At 44.1% G+C, this 4,923-nt stretch overlaps 1 protein-coding gene across 3 annotated transcripts in view; it reads left to right on the forward strand.

Moving 5' to 3' along the window:
- The first annotated feature begins 2,973 nt into the window (after window positions 1-2,973).
- The window catches only part of EDC3 (enhancer of mRNA decapping 3), a 61,561-nt gene continuing 59,611 nt past the window's right edge, over window positions 2,974-4,923 (forward strand). For 2 of the 3 annotated variants that reach the window (XM_011968527.1, XM_011968526.1), the window contains exon 1: window positions 2,974-3,142. The gene's annotated coding sequence lies outside the window, so the exon portion shown is untranslated. The remainder of the gene's footprint in view (window positions 3,143-4,923) is intronic. The other variant, XM_011968528.1, reaches the window with a different exon arrangement.

Consider the following 4,923-nt stretch of genomic DNA (forward strand, 5'->3'; position numbering starts at 1 on the left):
AAAAAAAAAAAAAAAAAAAAAAAGGTTATCAGGGTATAAATCTACACAGCAAAACATATACAAGAGCTATATGAGTAATATTACAAAACTCTGATCAAAGATATCAAAGAATTATATAAATTGAGAAATATTTCATGTTCACAGATAGGAAGACAATACAGTTAAAATGTCTGTTCTTCCAAACCTGATCTATAGATTCAACGCAATCCCAATCCAAGTATCAGCATGTCATTTTTGTGGATGTCGACAAACTGATTGTAGAATTGATATGGAGAGACAAAAGACCCAGAAGAGCCAACTCACTATTAAAGGAGAACAAAGTTGGAGGACTGATACTAGCCAAATTCAAGACTTACTATAAGCTACAGTAATAACGACAACGTGATACCGGTGAAAGAATAAACAATCCAGAAGTAGACTCATAAATATAGCCAACTGATCTTTGACAGAGGAGTTAAAGCAATACAATGGAGCAAAGATAGGTTTTTCAACAAATTATGCTGAATAACTGAACTTTCACACACATAAAAATGTATCAGGTCGGGCATGGTAGCTCATGCCTGTAATCCCACCACTTTGGAAGGCCGAGGCGGGTGGATCACTTGAGGTCAGGAGTTTCTTTGGAAGGCCGAGGCGGGTGGATCACTTGAGGTCAGCAGTTTGAGACCAGCCTGGCCAACACAGTGAAACCCTGTCTCTACTAAAAATACAAAAATTAGCCAGGCATGGTGGTGGGTGCCTGTAATCTCAGCTTCTCGGGAGGCTGAGATAGGAGAACCGCTTGAACCCAGGAGACGGACGTTGCAGTGAGCTGGGATTGTGCCACTGTACTCCAGTCTCTGTGACAGAGTGAGACTCTCAAAAAAAAAAAAGACATTGCACCTTCTACATGGATTGTAGACCTAAATTGAAAATGAACACTATAAAACTCCTGGAAGACAACATAGGAGAAAACTTAACTGATCTTGGGAATGGCAATGACTTTTTAGGGCAATATCAATAGCATAATCTGTGAAAAATATAATTCATAAGCTGGACTTCATTAAAATTTAAAACTTCTGCTCTTCAAAAGAATGAGAAGACAAGCCACAGACTAGGAGAAAATATTATAAAAGACATATCTGATAAAGGACTGTTATCTACAATATACCTAGAACTCTTAAATCGCAACAGGAAAATAACACAATGTAAAAATGGGCAAAATACCTGAACAAACACTTCATCAAAGAAGATATACACATGGCAAGTAAGTATATGAAAAGATGTTCAATAGCATATGTCATTAGGGCATTGCATGTAAAACAATAAGATACTACTACACACTTATTTGAACGGCCAAAATCCAAAATACTGACACCACAAAATGCTGACAAGGATGTGGAGCACAGAAACCATCATTCACTGCCGGTGGGAATGCAAAAAATGATGCAGCCACTTTGAAAAACGGTTTGGTAGTTTCTCACAAAACTAAATATACCATCCAATCCAGCAGTTGCACTCCTTGGGATTTACTCAGATGAATTGAAAACTCATGTCTACACAAAAATCTGCACATGATGTAAAGGGGCTTTATTCATAATTGCCCAAACTTGGAAGCCACCAAGATGTCTTTCAGCAGGTGAATGGATAAGTCGCAGCACATCCAGATGATGGAATATTATTATTCAGCACAAAAAAGAAATGAGCTATCAAGCCATGAAGAGACATGGAAGAACTTTAAAAGCATATTACTAAGTGAAAGAAGCCGAGTGAAAAGGCTGCATACTGTATGATTCCAACTATATGCGACTCTGGAAAAGGCAAAACTATGGAGACAGTAAAAGGAGCAGTGGTTGCCAGTGGTCAGGGGACTGAGAAGGATGAATAGGCAGAGGACAGAGGATTTTCAGGCAGTGAAACTATCGTGGATGATACCATAATGGTGGATACATGTCATTATATATTTGTCAAAACCCACAGAATGTGCAACACCGAAAGAAAATGCTATTGTAAACTATGGACTCTGGGTGATAATGATGTGTCAAAGTAGGGTCATCAATTGTTACCAAATGTACCACTGTAGCACAAGATGTCCATAAGGGGACAAGTTGTGTGTGTGTGTGCCTATGTGTACAGGGGATATATGGGAACTCTCTACTTTCTGTTCAATTTTGCCCTGAACCAAAAACTGCTCTAGAAGTGTTGGTTAATAACAGTAAAAGACAAAGACCCCTTCTGACCTAGGGAATCTCTGGTGATGGATGGGGAGGGCGAAGTAGTCCCCTAGAAAGTGGAAATTTTACAGAGTTCTTCAACTGATTTTGTAGAGCTAGGTTTGGAACTGCTACCCTACTCTATGCTACTCGCCCAAGTAGTGGTTCCCAAACCAGGGGTCAGGCTTCAAGGCTGTGCAATATTCCTCATTACACTGTCTTGGCCCCAAACATATGCTTTCCCCTCTCCCCACAAATCAAGACTCTAAAATGCCAAGGGTAGAAGAGCAGTACTTTCCCGTGTACTGAATATGGGGGAAGGGAGAGCAGTCAAGCATGGACTGGCTATTCTAAGCCCCAAATGGGCTGAAGCTGATAACGCTTTGAAGATCGACCACGGCAGGAATATCTTGTTTTCTTTAATCCATCAGGGGGTTGTCCCACTTATTGAGTCCCACAGCTGCGGTATAGCACGGAGGGGGCCTCCCTGAAAGTCCTCCGCTCCAGCTCTGCGATTCGCGCTGGGGGAACAGGAGGGGAAGCGGGCGCTTTGCATCGAGCCTGCAACACGGGGCCCGGGCATCGAGGCCGAGGAGTCGTGGGTAGAGCCCCGATTTCAGCAAAGATGGCATAGGACGTAAGTAAGCGTGGAAAGCAAAATGGCTACCCAAGCGCAATTCTGTAAGGCCGAAGGGACGTTCTTCCAACCTCTTAAATTTCCCGGGCGCCACGCCCCTCAGTTGCTTGCCCTTGATTCCAAGGTGTCGCGCCGGAAGTGACCTCACGGCGGTGGCGTGGAGACGTGAGGGCGCTTCCGGCGGCGGCGGCGGCGGCGGTGACGGCCGAAGCTGTAGGGGTGGGCGTGGAGAGAGTTCTTCTGTGGGTCCTCTGGTATTGCGTGGTCGGCTTGGTGTGGTGTGCGGAGGAGCTCCAGGCCCGTCGGGGCGGAGGTGGGAGCGAAGGGAAGAGGCTGCTGGTGTGTGGACGCTCGTGGGAGGGGGATGCCGGACTTGCTTTAGGCTTCGGAGTTCCAGGCCTCATAGACCTTTATAGAGGAAGGCAGGCAAGAGCTGGGGGCTTCATCGGGTTCGCAGGGGGCCAGGTACTATGGGCGGCCGCAGGAGTTTGGTTTGAGGTGGGAGGCTGAGGACTGCAGGATTCTAAATAGTACGGGGATTGTGTGAGGCGTGAGGCATTAGCTGCTTGGGCCCTTAGTCCAGCCTTGTTGGTGGCTGCTGTAGTTCATTGGCTCACTCATTTCTTCATGCCTCAGTTTCCCTTTGCATAATGAGATATGGTGGCAGAGAAGAACGCCAGTGCCACATCCATGACTAATAGCTTGAGGACAGAGGGGAACTGGAGGGTAGAAAAAGAGGATGCCTGAGAAATTTATACTTACCAGGTCACATCTTCTGAATCCCAGGAAGTTATCCCTGGATTCATTTCTGCCTTTGGTGCAAGTCTGTGGTTCTTATCAGTACTCTTTGTGTGATATTGATTGTATTTATCAATACTTGACTTGTTGAGTGGCTAAAGTGTTTTGGTTTGTGGGAGGCATAGCCCTTGTTGGCTTGGTCAATTGATTTTCAATTAATCTCCCAATAGCAATTGCTTCGCCTAACTCTGCAATTGGGATATTAGTTGAAAATCAACTGACCAAGCCAACAATCTTCTCCTCTGGTTACAGATAAGGAACTCACGACCCAGAGTGGTTTTTCTTTTCTTCCCTAGCCACAGACCAAACCGATTTCAGTCTGCTGTCTCAAATACAGGTCTTCACCCCACCAAAACAGAAATGGCTGTCTCCAAGCAGTTTAGTATTTCAGCTGGACACCCAGATGGATCCTAATCTTTTTTTTTTTTTTTTAATGAATGGCAGATTAGGTGTACTGAGCACAAAATTCTCTTAGCTGGTTTCTCTGTATGATGTAAAAATGGTTGTAAAGACATGACTTTTTGTTTATTACCAAATTCTTGGTAGAGCTTCCTTGGCATAGGGTTATGGGGCTAGAAAAGTGTCTCAAAATTTTTGACCTGTGACCTGCAGTTAGATATATTTTACATCATGACATTACTCATTGTGCCCCTGCACACTCAGTGTCTACACACACACACAGCCCCACCCACCGATGAAAAGTTTACTTACCCTTTCTACAGAAGATGCATTCTAAGAAAAAATTGGTTGCAACGCACTAAATTGTGTCTGAGCCCTAATAGGTCGTGAGGTATAGTTTGAAAAATATTAAGGGCGGGCACTGTGGCTCACGCCAGTAATCCCAGCACTTTGGGAGACTGAGGCGGGTGGATCACCTGAGGTCAGGAGTTGGAGACCAGTCTGGCCAACATGGTGAAACCCTGTCTCTACTAAAAATATAAAACTTAGCTGAGTGTGATGGTGAGTACCTGTAATCCCAGCTACTTGGGAGGCTGAGGCAGGAGAAACTCTTGAATCCAGGAGGCAGAGGTTGCAGTGAGCCAAGATAGTGCTATTGCACTCCAGCCTGGGCAACAAGAGCTAAACTCTGTCTCAAAAAAAGAAAAGAGAAGAAAAATATTAGACTAGGGCCAAGTGCAGTGGTGGGAGGATTGCTTAAGGCCAGCCTGGGCAACATAGCAAGACTCTGTCTCTAAGAAAAACAACATTAGAAAATGCTTAAAATCTTTGCCATTTGTGAGATTCTGTAATTAATACAGTATCATTTTTCTTTCTTTCCTTTTTTTTTTTTTTTTT

Source organism: Mandrillus leucophaeus, unplaced genomic scaffold (assembly GCF_000951045.1).
Source record: "Mandrillus leucophaeus isolate KB7577 unplaced genomic scaffold, Mleu.le_1.0 Scaffold848, whole genome shotgun sequence".
Lineage (NCBI taxonomy): Eukaryota > Metazoa > Chordata > Mammalia > Primates > Cercopithecidae > Mandrillus > Mandrillus leucophaeus.